This window comes from Adiantum capillus-veneris, chromosome 28, assembly GCF_014529385.1.
Source record: "Adiantum capillus-veneris isolate H3 chromosome 28, ASM1452938v2, whole genome shotgun sequence".
Lineage (NCBI taxonomy): Eukaryota > Viridiplantae > Streptophyta > Polypodiopsida > Polypodiales > Pteridaceae > Adiantum > Adiantum capillus-veneris.
In genome coordinates this window covers 45,158,343-45,180,103 of record NC_140958.1, presented here as the reverse complement: position 1 = coordinate 45,180,103, position 21,761 = coordinate 45,158,343, and the positions used below count along the sequence as shown (strand labels likewise).

Genomic DNA, 21,761 nt, shown 5'->3' with positions numbered 1-21,761 from the left:
ACTCACTATATGGTGCTCAATACATGCCTACTTGTTGCTTGAGTAGAGCTGAGTTCGATCACCCTCCGGAGGTGATGGGCATACTCAACCATGATAAAGGCTAGCAGTTGTCAAGCTAGAGCAAAAATACTAGAAGCGCTAGAGATCAAAACATCCAAATACTGTGTTAATAAGTCAAACAGTAAGTGGGCTTTTAAGCTCCCCACTTTTATTGAATTTACTACTTATTATTTTGAACATTCCAAAGGAAGACACATTGAAAATAAAATTACTACAATGTAAAAATGAACGAACGTTTTTCATGATTCTTTTGAATGAGTATCCTTTCTCAACGAGTAAAAAATAAGATGGCACGACTAAACAACAAAAGCAAATTTACTAGAACAAAGACGAGAAAGCCTAAATAGTTGAGAGCAAATGACATTGTACTTAGCGAAACGAGAAATGTTCGAAGAAATGTTGAGGCATAAGGATGATATTTAACATAACTTGTGCAAAAATATTGGACTAGTGTCAGCAAGGACAAGACGCTCCATAAAATCAAACTCATAAATACAAAGATAGAGATTAGCAAGAAAAACAGCACAATTGGTGCCCATAGGGATACCAATTGTTTGCTTGAAAAGAGTCACCGACAATTACATACAAATTATCCAAAAAAAATCTAACCAAGATATGAAGTCAATATCATCTACAATCCTGGTGAATCTCTTTCTTCCTTTGTCTACGTCTACATTCTTACTTTTTAACCATAAGAAGTCAAAGTTCTAGACTGACTTTTCTACAAGCAATGCCTAACACCTATCCTTCTCAAACTTGTATGCTAAAACTTTTGAAATAAGAGACTTCTGAATTTAAGGTTCTCCAAATTTAGCTTCGTATATAGCGTTGTAAAGTCAATAGTTTGGACACATGAAGGAGAAGATTTCTCCTTAATGCTTCCTGAAGAGTTCAAAAACTTTATGATCAGAATCACACCTACTGAATCATTTAAAATCCAACTTGAATAGGGTAGGTACGTTTCATCTTCAAAAGCAACTCTAAAACAATTCAAACAACAGAGCATGAAAGTCCTCCGCTTTCAATAACTCGGACCCAATAGCTAAAAACCCGCCCAAAGAGTTATCCCCTGCATCAAACTGCCACGTCATCAATTTCATAAGCTACTTGCAAAATCCGATGCAATTTATGGCGGTATTTGCAGCTTTCTCTAAGCAGAGCATGATCCTTGATTAATGACCTGCATGGCTCTAGCATCAACTACTTCTCCAATCAGTTGGCACGTCAGCTACCACAATTGTGACTTAGTTGCATCATACACTTTTTCATGGTTGCAGATACGAGAAGTGACATGCCAAGGAGGACCCCTACACTTGGATGGTCACGACTCTTCGCTCTAGAGACATGCCTCTTCGCCAAAAGCCACACTCCTTCGACGATTAGTCACACCCCTTCACCCAATGGTATGCAGCTATTCGTCCAAAGGATCTGTCTTTACGCCTACAATCATGTCTCTTCACCATGAGACGTGTCTTTTCATTTATGACTCTTTGTCTCGTATATAAGGAGCCTATTGTATTCAGTTTCAATCGATCAAACATCTCTCAAGTCTACTTTTCGGTCTTAAGTACACACAGATTAACTAGGATGAAATACTAGGTAGTAATAGTAATCCTCACAGTGTTCTCATGGCAAAATTTTCTCCTGAGCCCTGACGGAGTTGCATGGAATCAAAAGAACAGTTTCACATACACATATCACCCTCCTCGCTACACTCTAACCCTCTCCCAGAGTTGCATGGAATCAAAAGAACGGTTGCACATACAAACCTATCACCCTCCTCGCTACACTCTAACCCTCTCCCGGAGTTGCATGGAATCAAAAGAGTGTTCAAGTCTCTCACGTCTACTTTATATCTTTCAGTCTTAAGTACACACAGATTAACTAGGATGAAATACTAGGTAGTAATAGTAATCCTCACAGTGATCTCATAGCAAAATTTTCTCTTGAGACCTGACGGAGTTGCATGGAATCCAAAGAACGGTTGCACATACACACCTATCACCCTCCTCGCTACACTCTAACCCTCTCCCGGAGTTGCATGGAATTAGAAGAACAGTGGCACATACACACCTACGAGCATGAGGTAATATAAGCTCTTTTGTCTCAAATCACACGTATTACAGAGAGAGACATATGCACATATGTGTGTGGCATACCCCGTGAATGTTCGGAACCTCCTTGCGGGTTGCCTTTTCGCATGCCTCTTCATTAGTGTAAGGTGCAGCGGAACACAATTTTCTCTTGAGACCTGACGGAGTTGCATGGAATCAAAAGAACGGTTGCACATACACACCTATCACCCTCCTCGCTACACTCTAACCCTCTCCCGGAGTTGCATGGAATTAGAAGAACAGTGGCACATACACACCTACGAGCATGAGGTAATATAAGCTCTTTTGTCTCAAATCACACGTATTACAGAGAGAGACATATGCACATATGTGTGTGGCATACCCCGTGAATGTTCGGAACCTCCTTGCGGGTTGCCTTTTCGCATGCCTCTTCATTAGTGTAAGGTGCAGCGGAATGAATGTTGAACTTTGCTCAAGATGAGTGCTCCATAATGTGCTCAAGGTTCCTTTTTGTTCTTATGGAAGAGAGAGCCTTCCATTCTTAATGAGAGAGTTCAATGATCATAACAAAGTGACTAGACACTATGCGTGCAAGTGTATGAGACAGAGATAGAGAGAGAAGAGAAATACAACACCAAAGACGTTGTAAAACCCTCCTCCGAAGGCCCCACTCTCGTCGGCGAGAGTGGTCTACTATTGATTGCACAAACTGGTACAAACTGAATGCATGTGATTGATGCAAGTCTAGGCTAGATTGATGACGACGACGGGGATGGCGAGACCGATCTAAGGGCTGAAATCTAATGCTTCCTATCTGCTAAAAAACACTAATGGCTGAACTCTGTCGCTGATTCGCTGATGTCCCAAAACGCTGATGGCTGAAATGTTCTGGCACCAAAAACACTGAAATGGGCTGGTTCTTAATGACTGAAAATTGCTGGTCTTTAGGACTGAAATCTGCTGGTATTTAGGGCTAAAATCTGTTGGTTCTTATCTGCTGAAAATCGCCATGCAAATGGGGGCGACAAAGGCTTGCTGAAAGCGCCCAAGGGCTGAGATCTGTTGCAGCAAATACTGGGATCAAAAACGCTAGGGCTGGGACTGTCTGTCGATGGGTACTGAGGCTGAAAACGCCAGGGTTGGGATTGTTGGCGATGGTTCTTGCTGATGAAAACGCTAACTGCTGAGGTTGTCTTGCGGTGATGCCTTGATGAAAAACGCTAGGGCTAGGGGAGTCTGCTTGGAGGAGAAAACGCCACCAAGGGAGGTTCTTGCTGAGAAGTTTCCTGTTGAGCATTGGTGCTCCTACTGCTTATATACAAACTTACTCAATTTGCCCTACCTACTTTTCAACAAAAGTCACTTAATAATAATAAGTGAAAAATGTCAAAAATAGGAAAAATAGGCTAAATGCACTGAAAAATTCCCTTGAAGGATTCTGATGGATTCTAATGGGAATGCTTATGATCATGCTATATGCAACTAGAGGATATGCATCTATACTAAGTGCCTGGGCATGCATGGTCTGCAAACAAACTCACAAAAGTGCCAGAACACTTCTAAATCTAGACACTGGACTGACTGAACCCTTGTCATATTGTAGCTTGTCCACGGACACACAGGGTTGGATGTGTCACGTGACATCCTCTCCTTTTCAAAGTGAGGTACTAGTACCGAACTGTATGGTGTCGAGGGAGATCGCCAACAACATCCGGAATCCTGGAAGGGACTCTTCGCCGGCCCACTTTGATGTGTGGGTCGGGCGATACTTGAACTTCATAAAGGTCTGCAACGCTTGCTTCTTTGGGCCGCGCCGAAAGCGACACAAAGTCTTTTGTGGCTCCTTCAATGCTTCGACTTCGTCTAGAGTCATGCTTCTGCCTTCTTCAAGAATCTCCATGGCTGAAAATTCCTGAACCCACTTCCAACACAAAAACATGAAGATATCTATTCCATGTAAAGTGAGTGGAAAAAATCCTGTCTTCCTCAAAGACTGTGCATGCAATGAAGATGAACAAAGAGACGGAGTGCCAAACCGTTCACCGCACACACGCAAACCATGAGATCGAATCTTTCTCTGCAAATCTAAAGCAATCAACTGTGGCAATTCACAACGGAAATGCCCATGCTTGGTGCTCATACTTCCATGTGCTCTTTCTACAACTGTGTCGTGCCAAGGAAGAGACATGAAATGTGACTTCCTTGAATGCATACTTTTCAGCTTTTCATGAACAATCCGCATACATTCGTGCTCATTCATGAATGAAACATGCTCGACGTACAATATGTCATGCCTAGGAAAAGGGATCACATAAAGACGCTGACTAAAATACAGGAAACGATCACGAATGAAACACTCAAACAATGCGTGTTGACGAATCATTCGAACACATAGTACTTCCTGTGAGGGTTCTTTGGACCTAGGCTCGAGAGCCAAGATCGGTTCTTCGTCATTGATCGAATCTGCAATGAGGTTAGCTTCACTAGAGAAAGTATCAACTAACACATCATCCTTGTGAACAATCACATCATCTTCATGCAAATCATCATGCTTGTGAGAAATCACATCTTGATCATGCAAATCATCATGCTTGTCATTATCATCCAAATCATCATGCTTATCATTATCATTCAAATCATCATGCTTATCATCATGCAAATTCTGTGTATCTTGCTTTGGAGAAGAAGAGACTGAGAGAGTCTCCTTTTCCCGAATCTGTGCAACTGCGCCTGCACAATAGAAAAAAGTCGCCACAACTCTTTTATGTGTTGGTCGCTCTGTTCTTGTCTTGCTTTGTTCTCACGATCAAATTCTGCTTCTCTTTCTTTGTTCTCACGATCCAATTTGGCTTGACTTTCTTTGTTCTCGCGAGGTATGGCTGCCACTCTTTCTCTGTATTGGCGCTCTATGGCTGCCATCTTTTCTTCGTGTTCACACTCTATTTCTGCTTTTCAGTCTAGCTTTTGTCCATAAACAACTGCGACAACTCCTTCATAGGAGTGAGTGAGTGCAATCCTTGACGTAGATGGGGAAGGGGGAGGGTCGGAAAAACCTCCTGGTGTCTTCTTCGCCTCTCTCATGCTCATCACCTCCAAGTGAAGTATCCATTCCGCTTCAAGTAATGACCATCCACTAAAGTCTTTGGTTCTTGTGGGTCCTTGTGGTCTTGAGGTTCTTGAGTTCTTGAGGGTCTTCTTTCGTTTGCAATCTGTATTAGAGAAGGATCTTCTCTTCACCCGAGTTCTGCTCTTTTCCGCGGACGCACACCTTGGCGGCTTTGCGCTCACACCAAGGTTGCTATTTCCCACCTCACGTCAATTGGCCGGCCGCTAAGTGCACGGTCGACTCTCAATGAGTGAAAAGAGGCACAAGGGGAGGCTGGACAAGCCCTTCTTTCTTGGGATTCCTATCACGCTTCAAAAACACGATTAGAAACCGACACGCCCAAGCGAACTTGGGTTCGTGCGACCGCAACAAGCAAAAAAAAAATCTTGTGATTCTTGTGGTTCTTTCCTTGAGTGATACAGAACACTACCAAAGCTCTGATACCAATGTAAGGTGCAGCAGAATGAATGTTGAACTTTGCTCAAGATGAGTGCTCCATAATGTGCTCAAGGTTCCTTTTTGTTCTTATGGAAGGGAAAGCCTTCCGTTCTTAATGAGAGAGTGCAATGATCATAACAAAGTGACTAGACACTATGCGTGCAAGTGTATGAGACTGAGAGATAGAGAGAGAAGAGAAATACGAGACCAAAGACGTTGTAAAACCCTCCTCCGAAGGCCCCACTCTCGTCGGTGAGAGTGGTCTACTATTGATTGCACAAACTGGTACAAACTGAATGCATGTGACTAATGCAAGTCTAGGCTAGATCGACGACGACGACGGGGATGGCGAGACCGATCTAAGGGCTGAAATTTGACGCTTCCCGAAAGATGAGCAGCCTTGGAGGCCGATCGTGAGGCTCAAAGAGAACTACACACGCAAGAATTGGTTCGACAGGTTCTCGCCTCCTATCTGCTGTCCAAAAACGCTAATGGCTGAATTCTGATAGCTGAAATGTTCTGGCACCAAAAACGCTGAAATGGGCTAGTTCTTAATGGCTGAAAACTGCTGGTCTTTAGGGCTGAAATCTGCTGATTCTCATCTGCTGAAAATCGCCATGCAAATGGGGGCGACAAAGGCCTGCTGAAAGCGCCCAAGGGCTGAGATCTGTTGCGGCAAATGCTCGGATCAAAAACGCTAGGGCTGGGACTGTTTGTCGATGGGTACTGAGGCTGAAAACGCCAAGCGTTGGGACTGTTGGCAATGGTTCTTGCTGATGAAAACGCTAATTGCTGAGGTTGTCTTGCGGTGATGCCTTGATGAAAAACGCTAGGGCTAGGGGAGTCTGCTTGGAGGAGAAAACGCCACCAGGGGAGGTTCTTGCTGAGAAGTTGCCTGTTGAGCACTAGTGCTCCTGCTGCTGCTTCTGCCAAATAGTGCTAGCCTAGGTTTGCTTATATACAAACTTACTCAATTTGCCCTACCTACTTTTCAACAAAAGTCACTTAAAAATAATAAGTGAAAAATGTCAAAAATAGGGAAAATAGGCTAAATGCACGGGAATGCTTATGATCATGCTATGCGCAACCAGAGGATATGCATCTATATTAAGTGCCTAGGCATGCATGGTCTGCGAACAGACTCACAAAAGTGCCAGAACACTGCTAATCTAGACTGACTCGACCTTGTCGTGCTGTAGGTTGTCCACGAACACATAAGGTTGGATGTGTCACGTGACAATTAGATGGAATGGAAACTCTTTGCTGAAATTTTTTACACAATCAGGCAAGCAGCGCCACTTATTAAAACTAGAAAAAAACCCCAAAAGTTTTATGCCTTAATTGGCCAGCCATCCCCTCCAAATTTTATGCCCCATGTGAAAGCACCTTTTCAAGTGCCTCTCCTGTGCACGGTAGAGTTCACAACCAGGGCCGACGAACACACCTCGTTACCCATTCGTATCTCGTACATGGACGAGATTCCCAAGGAGTTTGACCGGAAAATCCTCTTACACACGAGGTGATCATTATTTCTGATTCTCCAAAGCCAGAGGTCATCATTATTCCAGATTCGCGCACACGAGGTGATCATTATTTCTAATTCTCCAAAGCCAGAGGTCATCATTATTCTAAATTCGCCAGAGCCGAAACCCATCCCAGAGGCAATTCTTGCTCCGGAAGTACCCTTTCCAAAACCGATCCTAGAACCGGATCATGATCCTGCACTCGTTCCAATTCCAATACCGCAGGCTCTGGTATACATTACCCACCGCTACGCATCTCAGTTCCAGGTTTTAGTCCTGTGGCACATTTACCTGACGTGGGAGCCTCTGCGTCTGTCGCACTCTGAGTTCGTTCTTGACCGGTACCCTCACTTGACGTATTTTCTCACGAAAAGCCGAGTAGATGCGGTAAACAATGTTATTTCTCTAGAGCCTATGGTTCGAGTTCACTACGAGTTCTTGGTTCCACATTACACGTCCCTGACCCTTGTAGAGTCGCCTCCTATCGACGAGGTCAAGGACATCACAGATTCCCACCAAGGATCGGCTTTCTTGATAGCACTTGGTGACAAGTCAGCATCAGCTTCGCCTATTTACGGACCACACATCTCACCAGCCTCCCCTCGTTATTTTCTTTGAGGATTGACCATGACGACATCTCGGGACGAAGAATGCTAATTAGAGAATGCTCTTGCTATTCACAAGGAGCAAATGGTCACACTTTCAATAAGCCTCACATAAATCAGTACTCGCCTGGAGCAGTTGCAGACGCAAACCTCTTCACGAACTAGCCGAACTGCTTCTCCGCCATCTTCTTCCAAAAGCTTTTGTAAATGAACAAGAAGAACCGGACCCAACTACTGGTAGACAGTCATGAACTTCAACTTCTCTATAAAATCTTAATGCTACACAAATGAAGAAGTCGGATGTTATATTGATCAAGCCTTACAATGGTTGCCGCAACAAGCGCGCGTTGAACCAATGGTTGTTTCAAATGTAGTTCACCTTGTCCAGCACGGATTTAATATAGAGCAAAAAGGTTGCACTCGCTAGTTCTCTTTTGAGAGAGACACCATTTCTTTGGCAACAACAACAGGTTGCTAATGGAAAGCACACCCCTTGGAAAAAATTATGGCACGCTATTCATGATGCGTTTGAACCTGCTATTGTGGATTTCCATGCTAGGTCTTCTCTTCGCCGCCTGAGCCAGACTAGTTCCTTGGCCGCGTATATGAAACCGGCCCGTAGGGCGGTAGACGTAGGCTTTCACCCGGAACTTTACTTTACTTTAATACACAGACAAACTTTGCAAATAAAAACCTGTAACGGGAATTAACACTTCAAAGCACACACGGCTCGGAAGCTAGAATGCTCCAAGCAGACGCCGACAACCTATAAACCCCAAAAACTAGCGTTCCTTTCGGTATTACTTTATTCCCAAAACTAGAGTCTTGGGGATCTTCACTTGTATCCAACTAGATCACACTTTCTGGCAAAATTTCGGCACCATAACGGCCCCAAAACTCGCCCCAAACAAATCCCCTTGCTGGAACTCGCTTCCAAAGACATAAAGCCTCTATTTTCAGCCCAAAAACAGCAATTACAGCTCATTGTATTTACTGGTTTTAACCTTGTTTTCAACCCTAAACAATCCCAAAACTGTCCTCTAACAATGGGGCAATGTTCCCAATGCTTTTGACATCCACACGGCTGCAAAACAGTCCAAAAACAGCGCATAACCAGCGCTGAAAATGCACCTGTAAGGTGAGGTTATCACCCTCACCGGTGCCTGCTTTTGGAGTCGCAATTAGTTACTCCTGTTCCTACTCAAAGAGGCTCTTGCCTCGGCAAAGAAGCATAAGACCACACAACTATACATAGGTCAAATGAAGAGCCCTCTTATGGGGCACCACATTACTGCACCCTGGGAAGAGAGAGAGAGAGAGCAGTGTAGAGTGTGCACGACATCACTTCTTGCACTACACTGTACATCAAAGGAAAAGCTTGCACACAATAGCTCTTAACCTGTGCTGAGGAAACTCAATAATGCGCCCCGTGCTGATTTCTACACGCCTCCTCTTCACATTTGTGGTAAATTGGCCAAAAAGTGCCACTTGGCACTCATGCATGCAATTTCTCCACATTGGGCTTCCCGCTTAAAAACCTCTCACCTTGTGCATCAGTTGACTTTGCACAAGAGTAATAAAATGTCCCCCTTGTCATTCTGAAGCTAATGACACGAACAGATTTCGTGGCCCAAAATAACAGTTTCCTAAATTTTAGGAGATGCTTCCATTGGACTCTCACTAGTCATTTGACCATCTTTCACTACTAGAACCACATCCAAAAATGCAATGTAGACCAATTCTCAAGTGATTTTCTCTTGGTGATCCCACCTTGGCACTGTGCCTCATTTGAGTTAGTTTCCTAGTATCCACCAACTTATTAAATGTGGCGAGGGGACCTAAATGACTATGAACTGAGCCTAGACACCCTTTTACTAGTGCCAACCGATGTTTTACACTGGCCATACAATGTCCGGCCATTTGCAACTTCAAAAAGAGGGTCTCAAATATTAAATAAAAATCATTGGAAAGAAACCAACAACTAAGGTTAGCAGCTGCCACGTCCTCGTGACATACCCCCCTCTTGAAATCGCAAACGTCCTCGATTGCATACCATAAATACATGCCATTGATGATCTTGTGTTGTTAGCACTCTTTTATCATCGCATGTATCCGCAAGAAAGATCATAAGACATAGATACAAATGACTTAATGAGACCTTCATATTTTTGTCATTTCCATCTATGATAGAAGTGAACATTATACGTTTAACACTTAAAGAGCGATGCACACTTCTATTACATTGAATCCATATGTATATTTGATGTACTAGCTCTATCATTACCCCTCCTTTGCACAAGTTCTATTGGGGCATACATAGGCTCTAACCCAAAGGCCTCAAGGTAAAGCTGCAATACATTTGGTGACTCTGATAGTTCATGCTCTTCCATCCACTTTACATCCATAAGTGGATAGTTCTTGAACTTCACCAAATAGCGACTTGCAACATGTCCCTTAACTTTTCTTTTATTATGTGCCAAAATCTGCTCCATAGCAGGTAAAATACGCGTATTTTATTTAAAAAACACGACGTCCCTTATTGAAACGTACAATACGTATCATAACGTTTTTTTGCTCAAAACATATGTCATTTTCTAATTGATCAATTGTGTTTTAGAGCTTCAAGGTGCTTGTTTATGTATGCTATGGTTAAATGTTGAACAGTCATTGAGGAGGTCCATGAACCGCTTCATTTGTTCTTATTAAAGTATCATATCTAAACAAGTTGACGTATTTTATTTTTGATTCTCAAAAATACGTTTAGTACGCATATTGTAAACCGCGTATTAAACGTCCCGTCCCATACCGTAGCTGCTATGATCTGCTCATGAACCAAAATTTCATCAAGTTCTTCGATTTCTGGTTGGTTCTCATCTGGCATATCTTCTGGCACATCACCCAGGAAGGGTCTTAGAAGACTCACGTGAAACGCATTATGAATCTTCCAAGCGTCAGGCAATTTCAGCATGTAAGCAACTGATCTTATCAAGCACTTGAAAAGGCCCATAGTAACACATACTGAGCTTAGGAAACAAGCGTTCCTTGCCCCTCGTTTTCTTTAACCTTACCTTTTCAAACCGCAATAGAATCCAATCACCAAGTGAAAACAACAATTCACAATGGTGACGATCAGCAGCTCTTTTCTGTTTGGCCTGAGTCTTCTCTAGGGCCACTTTAATTTTCTTATACATTTCATCCATGTTCTGGACATATTGATCTGCCTCAAAGATCTTGTCTTTTGTATGCAAAATAGGAGGAACCTTTTTGCCGCCTTCAACAATCTCAAAAGGTACCTTGCCAGCTGACGAATGCACCGTATTGTTGCATGCATACTCAAGCATAGGCAAATATTGTTCCCACTTGCCTTTGTTATCTGACACAAAACATTTCAGCATATCCAAGACAGTAGAATTAGCCACTTTGATTGTCCATCAGTTTGTGGATGAAACGAAGATGAGAACTTGAGCGTGGTGCCCATGTTCTCAAACAATCCTCTCCCAAACAAACTTGTCATGCGAGGATCACTATCACTGACAATTGATTGTGGCATACCATGGTACTTGAACACATTGTACATAAATAACCGTGCCATCTGATCAGATTTGATCTTCTTCCTGACAAGGATAAAATGGGCTTGCTTACTGAACCTGCAAATAATGGTCCATATACCATCATTCCCTGTTGGCGTTCTTGGAAGATCAAAGATAAAGTTCATAGCAATGCTTTCCCATGGCTTATCCAAAATCGGCAATGGCTAAAATCGGCTATGGCTATAACAACCCTGGTGCCTTTTGCCTATCAAACTTGACCTTTTGGCAAATCACACATGCTTGCACAAAGGCATTCACATCTCTCCTCAAGGTAGGCCAATAAAAGAATGTCTCTACCGCTTTAATTGTCGCATCAATACCACAATGCCCTACATACGGCGGGACATGACTTTCTACCGTGACCTTATGTCGCAATGGCCTAGTGACACAATGTCTGCCATGCATCATCATAAAACCGTCTCTGAGGAGGTAGTGCTCATGATGTTGTTGCCCCTCTTGCAACTGTTCGAAAATCCTTGTGAAGTCTTCATCTGTAGCATATTGTTCCTTCATGTCATCAAGTTCATGATGATAAGGAATTGACACAGCTGAAATCTGTGGCTTTCTTGATAACGCATCATCCACAACATTCTTCTTGCCTTTCACATGCATAATCTGGAAGTGGAACATAGAAAGAATGTTTGCCCATCGCATATGCTTTTCGGATAGCTTTGACTGTGTCAAGAAGTAACGCAAGGTCTAATGTAGGTGAAACTGTCACACATCTGCCAACCTAGGAATCCGATTGACGCGGGAAATGGCTCTTTGGATTCCTCTAGCCTAAAACTACATGCACGTCATACCAGATGCCTACCATAGTGTAACAACATCTATCAAAACGCTTGTAGAAACCATTTATGCAAGAGGGTTCCAAAACGGGAAAACCTAATCTAAAGGACTCATCCAATATTGCGTGCACATGGCTCTGTGTGCCATGTGGACATGCTTCATCGACCTCTACAGCTAGTTTTTCACTTATCCCTAGATAGGAGTGTCTAGAATCTTAGATGGATTAGTACCGGCCATTTTTGTGAGCCTGTTCGCAGGACCTACATGTTCGAACAAGTCCATTAGATTAGGTTTTTCAGTTTTGGAACCCTCTTTGTGATTGTACAAACGTTTTGATACATGTTACACTATGGTGGGCATCTGGCATGACATGCATGTAGTTTTAGGTTAGAGGAATCCAATGAGCCATTCCCCGTGTCACTCAGATTCCTGGATCAGCAGATGTGCGACAATTTCACCTAGCCTAGTCAAACTTATAAATAAATCATTTTAATGATTTATTATTCTATAAGAATTAGACAAAGGGTTTGCCCTACCTAAGCCTTAAGGAGTTTATAACCTGCAAATCTTGCATCAAATTGGCTAGCGATTCAATAGGTTGCAGACAACGCTCAGTTCAGCCAACATTTTTGCAACCAGCCAACCGTAGCGTTTTGAGAGGCAAATTAGCCAGCATTTTGCCAGATCAGCCCTAGCATTATCATATCCCAAAAGATCAGCCAGCGTTTCAGATTTCAGCCCCTTTCCCTCACTAGAAACGGCTTTAATCTGACCTAGCTAGCCTTCCCAGATGCGGTATGGTACTTCGGCAGCCCATTGAGCCTCTTCTAGGCCATTCCCAAAAGATCAGCCAGCGTTTCAGATTTCAGCCCCTTTCCCTCACTGGAAACGGCTTTAATCTGACCTAGCTAGCCTTCCCAGATGTGGTATGGTACTTCGGCAGCCCATTGAGCCTCTTCTAGGCCAACCGTAGCGTTTTGGGAGGCAAATTAGCCGCATTATCATATCCCAAAAGATCAGCCAGCGTTTCAGATTTCAGCCCCTTTCCCTCACTGGAAACGGCTTTAATCTGACCTAGCTAGCCTTCCCAGATGTGATATGGTACTTCGGCAGCCCATTGAGCCTCTTCTAGGCCATTCCCTCGCTGCATCAAGTGTTCCCATTGTTGTCCATCATCAGCATCATCATCATCATCTGCGTTTTGAGCTGTCACGTGCACATCTAATCCTATGTGCATGTGGACAAGCTGTAACTCCTATTTCTAGGGTTTAGGACAGTCTAGGAAGGGTTCTGGCACCTTGTGAGCCTGTACGCAAGACTTGCATATCCAAGCACTTAGAGCAGCTACATACCCTCTGATTGCACAACCCATTAGCATTACCATCAATACCTAGCACCAAGTATAAGTATTTTCATCGCACGGATCATTTTCCCCAACTGCGCGTGAACCACCTCTTAGAGCATTTTTATTTATTAAAGTAACTTCATTTACCAAATCGTGGGGTTTTCCTGGAGGCTGCCCGACCCAGTATTATGAAAGTATAAAAGCAACCCAGGGTGCACCAAAGTTAGCCAGAGGAGCAGTGAAGGAACATGAGCAGGACCGAGCTCTTGGTGTACCATCAGCACCAGGGTTTTTGCATCAGAACCGTAGGCCTTTTTGCATCAGCCATCAGCGTTTTTGCATCAGCCTCAATGTTTCCCACATCAGCTATCAGCTTTAGCCTCGCAGAAACCGCACCCGACCCGCAGCAAATCCTCGTCGCAGCCACCCTTCCCATCGCAGCCACATCAGCATCTTCACTTTTCAGCCCTCAAAACAGCCTGTGTTTTTCAGTTTTCAGCCATCGTCATCCACGACAACAACAGATCAGCCCTTAGCCTCGCCGCACCAGCAATACCCATCAGCATCTCTAGTGATTTCAGATTTCAACCTCAAAAATCAGTAGCATTTTCACATTTCAGCCCATTAGCCTCGTCGTCATCGTCGTCGTCAAGCATCTCAGCATTTAGAACCATTGTAACAGACTTTGTGCAATCTAAAGCAAATACCTCTCTAGCAATAGAGATGGGGGACCTTGGAGGGGGGTTTGGGGTGTCGATCTTCTCTCTCTCTCTCTCTCTCTCTCTCTCTCTGAGCACTTTTCTCTCACAGTTTTCACTCTCTTTTGTTTTGGTCATTGCTGTCACGAGGAGATGTATTTTTCCTGTTGCCTTCCATAAATAAGTACTAGATATTTTTATTTTTACTTGTTTCCCCGGGACCTTGAAAAGGTGCCACTCGACATTGCATGGCCAGTGTGAAACGACTGCGGCCGAATAGGTTTCTCACATCGGGAGTCTAGGTCGGTCGGTCTCGGACTGATTGGGCCAATTAGAACTGAATTCTGATGAGTATGAAAGCGCGCCAAATGAAGTCTGGGCCACTCGACAAGTCGTTTATAACTTTATAAGTCAGTGGGAACTAGAGAATTAACTCAATAGGGGCAAACTGGACACATGGTGGCTCCTGACAGTTTTGCTACTTCAGTTGAAGAGGGGGCGCCCAATTTGAGAGAGGAGGCTGATTTTTGACTGGAAGTGACCTACAGTGTGTGTGTGAGTAGTGGGTGCAGGTCTACAGCTTTAATGGAAAGCTTGCCTTCTCCTCTGTCTCATGTAGCGCGATGACTTGCTCTCGTGCATCTCTCTCTCCCCTTTGGCACATATGGTAATAAAGCCCCACTAGTTGGGCTACTCAGATGAACATGTACAGTTCTGGGGGTTTATGCGCGTTTCCCAAGGCAAGAGCCTTCTGAACAGGAACCGGATTAGCTAATTGCTAATCCCCCATAGGTACGCACAGTTCCATCGCGAAAGACTGCGAGTTTGGAGAGTTTTCTCGCGTGAAAATTTGTCCAATTCACAGGGGAATTGTCCCATTGTGTGCGGGAGCCCTTGGGACACGCGTAGGCGTGTTCGCTCCGCTAAAAACGATCCGAAACAGGGAATTACAGCCTGCTGTGTTTTTCTGCACGTTTAGGTTTCCACCTAAACTGCAAGGGAACACCAGGGGAGCCTCGTGAGAGCCTTGGGATGCGTGTACACGCTTTTGGACACCCGACAGTGAAAAACAGAGAATTACAGCCCGCTGCATTTTTGTGACAGCTCACCAGAAAGCTTCCAGATAGCAAGGGAATCCGCCCTAGACAAGTACTTTTGACCTACACAGGTTTTCGCGTCGTTATGCTGCCGAAATCAGGTCGGAAACCTACGTTTTCAGCCCTCGCCAGGTTTGGACAGCTTTGTGAAAGCTTGTGCTAAGTGATCGGATCCTCTACCTTAATTTGAATAAAGAAATACCGAAAGGGGCGCCAGTCTTTGGGGCCTACAGGGTGTCGGACTCGTGTGCGTAGTGACATTCTAGTCACTGGACGCATCTGTGTTCTCTTTCCTTCGCAGTGCTCTGTGTAAAGTTAACAGATAATTGAAATAGTACCGCCCTCTACGTTGTACAGGCCGGTTATATGGTTCCATCGACGGAATAGTCACTTTTTCCTTAAAAAGTGCAGCGTGGATTGTTGTGGGTGAAAGAAACACAGAGCTTGTCGTTATGGCAGAGAAGAGAGACCAAGTACCTGAAGAGGGATCTTCCTCACGTGGCACAGAGAAAGTTCCTTCAACTCTTCAAGAAGAGGACAGGTTGTTAGAACTCAACTGCGTTGCTGCATGGACATGTTTCAGCAGTTGGCTAACAACCCAAGGATGCATGAGTTCTTACAGGCTCCGACACAAGGTTTTCAGCCTCCTACACAGGGCATGACTGAGCCGTTGCAGGAAAAGGAGATTTCCAATGAGCAGAGGACTCATGATGCTCGAGGGAAAGCCCATGTGGTTGAGCAACTAGCGGTGTCCAATGATCCAAAGCAACTTGCTTTAGCTGGACAGGAACCGCTTGTGAATGGTCAAGGGAGCAATGACCAGGCTATGCGTCAGACCCTTCCATTACCTAATACTTATCCTGGTTATTTTGGAGGTGGTTCAGTGTTTCAAGCTATGGCTGGACCTTCCACAGGTTATATGCCAGGGAATGTGTTCGGGACAATGCAAACAGGCATGGGTAAACCCTATGTACGCGAACATGGGTGTCCAACCAGGTTTTCAAAGTGCCCATTGCCAGTTTCGAGTGCCTGGAACACAATTTGGTATGGCTGGTTTTTCGCAGCCATACATACAAAATGCAGATATGACACGTAAAACAATTGATGTGAGTGCGGAAATGAACAATCATGGAGCACCACTGTTACAGGCACCTGTTTATGATAATGTGGCTCCTTTAAGTCAGCTGAAGGATTACAAGGAAGGTGGGCAGGGAGTGAAGTTTGAACTTTCAATGGAACTGAGGACCAATTGAAGGCTTTGACCTTCAAACAACAATTCGATGCAGCTTATGCTGGACGAAACTTCACGGAATCTTCAAAGATACGCAAGGCTGCCACTTTCTTGAAAGGGAATGCGCTTCAATGGTGGACCGCATTGTTGAACCAGGGTCAAGCCCCAACAATGTGGGTCCAATTCAAACAGCTTTTTGCGCCTGCATGGCTGACAAACACTTTTGAAGTGGATGTGATGACAGAATGGCACGAGTTGAATGCTAAACAGTGTGCAAATCTGAGGAATACAATAAACAGTTTTGGGCCGCACTGTTGCCAGTTACCTCTTACAAGTTTGTGCCATTGTCAGAACAGATTGAGAAGTACTGTTGCAGATTGCCCAAGAAAATCAGGGACTACTGCACAAAGACTACTATCATGAATATGTTTCAATTGATTGAGAATGCAAGAGTGGCCAGCAATCTGTAAAGGGAGATTCCGATGGATTTTATAGCCACAAGAAAGGGTCCCAGGGCAAACAGTTTTCAGCCAAAGGCAATGTTGCAGCAAAGCCTTCTGAGCCTCCCACAAAGAAGCCCTCCACTGAAGAAGGTGATACGTCCAAGAAGCAGTCTAAGTCTTCTTCGGGACGATGACAAGGACAAAAAAGGCATTTTTCTGGCAAAACTTTTGAAGAAAGGAAAGCTCTTAGGGAGGCCAAGAAATGCTACATTTGTGAACAGGAAGGACATTTTGCAAATGAATGCCCACAGAAGAAGTCACTAGATAAGGATGACAAGTCAAACCATAAAGGGAAGAAGCCAAAGCCAAGTGCAGGACTTGTTCCAAATTTGGTTGGAGACCAGCCAAACACAGATGCCACGGAGCTGTGCAAAGCTTGGGGCAAAGTTAGAGACCAGACAGTACTGGTTTTCTTTGATCCAGGAGCCCGTGCAAATTTCATATCACCAGAATTGGCATCAAAGTTGGGCATTCGTGCAGAGGAGATGGGTATGACAAGGGAAGTAGGTTGGGCATGCCCAGGTCATTCAAAACCAGTTACTCCCATTTTGGGAAAGCTTCGTCTACACATTCAAAGCTATGTGGATGCGGAAGAATTTCATATTATGCCACTTGAGGGCTGTGATGTGTTACTGGGTATCCCATGGTGTTACAGGTTGCATGCTATGGTGGATACTTACAACAAAAAGATTACCCTTGTACATAGAGGAAAGACTCATGTCCTTGATGTAAAGCTTAAAGGCAAGTCTGTTCCGGTTGTTTCTGCTTCTGCTATTTCATCTGTAATAAAGAATCATCTTTGTGCCTACTTGATCTTTGCAAAATAAGTACCTGAAGTTCTATCTAATTTGTCTACCTTAGATAAAGACCGATCAACTTTTTTGAGTGGTTTCAGTGATTGTTTTTCGGACTCTTTGCCAGGGGAGTTACCTCCTGAGAGACCTGAGGATCATACTATAGCTCTTGTGCCAGGTTCTAGTCCACCGAATAGACCACCATACAGAGTTAGTGCAACCCAGCAGAAAGAGATTATGAGTCAGGTCAACGAGCTTTTAGAGAAGGGGCTGATCCAGCCCAATTCATCCCCTTTTTGTTCGCCTGTACTCTTAGTGCAGAAGAAGGATGGTTCATGGCGCATGTGCATTGACTATCGCGCCTTGAATAAGAATACCATCAAGAACAGGTTCCCCATACCGAGGATAGATGACATTCTTGATCGGCTTGAGGGAGCGTCATTGTTTACAAGGATAGACCTAAAGAGTAGTTACCATCAGATACGCATTAGGCCAGAAGATGTCCATAAGACTGCGTTCAGGACAACATTTGGTCTTTATGAGTTTCTTGTCATGCCATTTGGTCTCACAAATGCTCCTGCCACGTTTAATAAAATGATGGACAAAATTTTTAGACCACATAGAAACTTCGTGGATACCTTCTTTGATGACATGATTGTCTACTCGAAGTCCGAAGAGGAGCATAGGGATCACTTGACCGCAGTTTTCAATGAGTTACGTAAGAACAGGCTACTCATTAAAGCTAAGAAAAGTGAATTCTTTCTGAAAGAGATTCACTTCCTTGGGCACATTGTTTCAAAGGATGGGTACGCATGGATCCCGCCAAAGTGGAAGCAATTAGGTCATGGCCAGACTTGAAGTCTGTACATGACATTCGAAGCTTTCTAGGCTTATGTTCCTACTACAGGAGGTTCATTTGAAATTTTGCTGAGATTGCTTCTCCACTCCATGCACTGCAAGGAAAAGGAGTTACTTTCAAGTGGACAGCCATAGAAATTTTAGCGTTCAAACACTTGAAAGCGAAGCTCACTTCAGATCCGGTTATCATTGGTGTGTCACCAAGAGGTGTATTTTTCCTGTTGCCTTCCATAAATAAGTACTATATATTTTTATTTATTTTTATTTTTATTTTTACTTGTTTCCCCGGGACCCTTGAAAAGGTGCAAGTGGACATTGCATGGCCAGTGTGAAACGGCTGCGACCGAATAGGTTTCTCACATCGGGAGTCTAGGTCGGTAAGTCTCGGACTGATTGGGCCAGTTAGCACTGAATTCTGATGAGTATGGAAGCCTGTGTACGCCAAATGAAGTCTGGGCCACTCGGCAAGTCACTTATAACTTTATAAGTCAGTGGGAACTAGAGAATTAACTCAAAAGGGGCAAACTGGACACATGGCGACTCCTGACACTTTTGCTACTTCCAGCTGAAGAAAGGGCGCCCAATTTGAGAGAGGAGGCTGATTGACTGGAAGTGACCTACAGTGTGTGTGTGAGTGAGTAGTGGGTGCAGGTCTACAGCTTTAATGGAAAGCTTGCCTTCTCCTCTGTCTCATGTAGCGCGATGACTTGCTCTCGTGCATCTCTCTCCCCCCTTTGGCACATATGGTAAAGCCCCACTAGTTGGGCTACTCAGATGAACATGTACAGTTCTAGGGGTTTATGCGTGTTTGCCAAGGCAAGAGCCTTCTGAACAAGAACCGGATTAGCTAATTGCTAATCCCCCACAGGTACGCACAATTCCATCGCGAAAGACTGCGAGTTTGGAGAGTTTTCTCGCGTGAAAACTTGTCCAATTCACAAGGGAACTGTCCCATTGTGTGCGGGAGCCCTTGGGACACGCGTAGGCGTGTTCGCTCCACTAAAAACGATCCGAAACAGGGAATTACAGCCTGCTGTGTTTTTCTGCAGGTTTAGGGTTTCGCACCTAAACTACAAGGGAACACCAGGGGAGCCTCGTGAGAGCCTTGGGATCCATGTACAGGCATTTGGGCACCCGGCGGTGAAAAACAGAGAATTACAGCCCGCTGAGTTTCTGTGACAGCTCACCAAAAAGCTTCCAGATAGCGAGGGAATCCACCCTAGACAGGTACTTTTGACCTACACGGGTTTTTGTGTCGTTATGCTGCCGAAATCAGGTCGGAAACCTGCATTTTCAGCCCTCACCAGGTTTGGACAGCTTTGTGAAAGCTTGTGCTAAGTGATCGGATCGTCTACCTTAATTTGAATAAAGAAATACCGAAAGGGGCGCCACTCTTTGGGGCCTACAGGGTGTTGGACTCGTGTGCGCAGTGACATTCAAGTCGCTGGACGCATCTGTGTTCTCTTTCCTTCTCAGTGCTCTGTGTAAAGTTAACAAATAATTGAAATAGTACGGCCCTCTACGTTGTACAGGCCGGTTATAATTGCACAATCTTTCATGAAGTAGAAAGGGGGGACTCTCTCTCCCCTCTAGTAAAAGGAACCTCGAGCATGTACTGAGCACTCATCGTGAGTATACACCATCATTCACTTCCACTGCACATTACATTGGTATCAGAGATCTTCGACAGTGTTCGGTATCATCACTCAAGGAAAGAAGCACAAAGAACCACATATATCTTTTTGCCTGTTCTGATCACACGTATCCCAAGACCACTTGGGCGCGTCGATCCCTAATCTGTGTATTTAAAGAATGACAAGTAAGCCAGAAAAGAATGGCTCGTCTAGACTCCCCTCGTTCCTCTTTTCCACACATTGAGAGCGGCCCTTGCACTTAGCCGCAGGCCAATCGATGTGAGGAGGGAAAAAGCAACCTTGGTGTGAGCACAAGGCTGCCAAGGGGTGCACCTGCAGAAAGGAGTTAAGCTTGGGTAAGAGAAAAGCCTTCTTAAACGCAAATTGCAAGCCAAGAACCCAAGTACTCGGTGCTTCAAGCTTAGCGTGAAGCGGAATGGATACTTCGCGTGAAGGTGATGCGAGTGGAGTTGGAGGAGACAAAGTCTCTACACTAGGAGGAATGTTCCCCAATCCTCCCCCATCCCCATCTGGCATCAACGCCACGGATTGCACCAAGCCCTATGGAGACTTTGATCAAGATGATGATTGAGATAATGCTACAACAAGAGGCTCAGCGCGCCGCCATCGATAGGGACCATGAAGAACGAAGGGCAGCCGAGCTCAAGCGTCAGCAGGCACGCGAGACTCAACACATAGCGGCTGAAGAAAGAAGGTCAGCTATGGAGCTCGAGCGTGCGCAAGCACACGAGGCTCAACACATAGCAACGGAAGAAAAGCGAGACCAATGCCTACAGGAGTTGCTCCTACAGGTACTCTCTTCGAAGACCGAGCCACTCAAGGAGGTCGGCGAGTCATCACGTAGCACAGGTGGAGGCGACGACTCCAACAATCCAATCACTCAGAAGTTGACGTTCAGTAAGTATGATGACAAGATGGATGCTTTTGTGGTTTATTCTTTGTTGCATCAATTTAATGCTTACTTTGCGACTAGCAAGAAAACCAGCACGAGTAAAGTTTTGATTGTTGCCATGTATCTAGCGGGTGATGCTGTTAATTGGTATCAAGCTTGGCAGGAGTCATAGTTGGCTGAGCATCTTGAGCATGCCGAGGATGGCATACACCTCTCTCTCAATTAGGGCAACTTCCAAGACAAGCTCAAGGCATGTTTCATGCCACTGCAGTACCTTTATCGGTTAAGAGAAGATTGGTGTGGCCTTAAGCAGAATGGCACTCTTGTTATGTCTTTTTCTAACCGTATTTTGCAGATTGGCGTTCAATTGCACAAATCAGATGCAGAACGAAGAGAGGCTTTTCTTTTTGGGTTGAATGAGTAAATCAAGTTCGATGTGCAAGTCTTCAACCCTACGGACTGCAATGACGCCGTCGGAATCGCTCTAGCACAAGAGATGATG

General features: G+C 44.5%; 1 protein-coding gene across 2 annotated transcripts in view; it reads right to left on the bottom strand.

Annotated features, from left to right (window-relative positions):
* The window catches only part of LOC147420362 (uncharacterized), a 34,639-nt gene that overhangs the window by 1,579 nt on the left and 11,299 nt on the right, over positions 1-21,761 (bottom strand). The window lies entirely within an intron of this gene.